The sequence below is a fragment of the Arachis duranensis genome, chromosome 5 (assembly GCF_000817695.3).
Source record: "Arachis duranensis cultivar V14167 chromosome 5, aradu.V14167.gnm2.J7QH, whole genome shotgun sequence".
Lineage (NCBI taxonomy): Eukaryota > Viridiplantae > Streptophyta > Magnoliopsida > Fabales > Fabaceae > Arachis > Arachis duranensis.
The window spans coordinates 72,796,549-72,797,274 of NC_029776.3; positions in this window are offsets into that span (position 1 = coordinate 72,796,549).

Consider the following 726-nt stretch of genomic DNA (forward strand, 5'->3'; position numbering starts at 1 on the left):
TTTTTGACCAAGTCAACCCAAAATTTCAAAAATTTGGAGGAAAATAAGGAAATATATTTTTTTGATTTTTTGAATTGATTTTTGAATTTTTAATTATGAGAGAGAAAAACAACAAAAATACTCAATGCATGAAATTTTTAGATCAAAACAATGAATGCATGCAAGAATGCTATGAATGTCAAGATGAACACCAAGAACACTTTGAAGATCATGATGAACATCAAGAACATAATTTTGAAAATTTTTTTTTATGCAAAGAAAACATGCAAGACATCAAACTTAGAAATTTTTAATGCTTGGAAAATATGAATGCAAAAATGCACATGAAAAACAACAAAAGACACAAAACAAGAAATCATCAAGATCAAACAAGAAGACTTGTCAAGAACAACTTGAAGATCATGAAGAACACTATGAATTCATAAGTTTTTCGAAAAAAAATGCAAGAAAAATTTTAAAAGCATGCAATTAACACCAAACTTAAAAATTGACTCAAGACTCAAACAAGAACACAAAATATTTTTGATTTTTATGATTTTCTAATTTTTTTGTATTTTTATTTAATTTTTTTGAAAAAACATTTTTGGAAAAACGAAAAAGAAAAGAAAAAAATTTTGAAAAAGATTTTTGAAAAGAAAATTACCCAATCTGAGCAACAAGATGAACCGTCAGTTGTCCATACTCGAACAATCCCCGGCAATGGCGCCAAAAACTTGGTGGACGAAA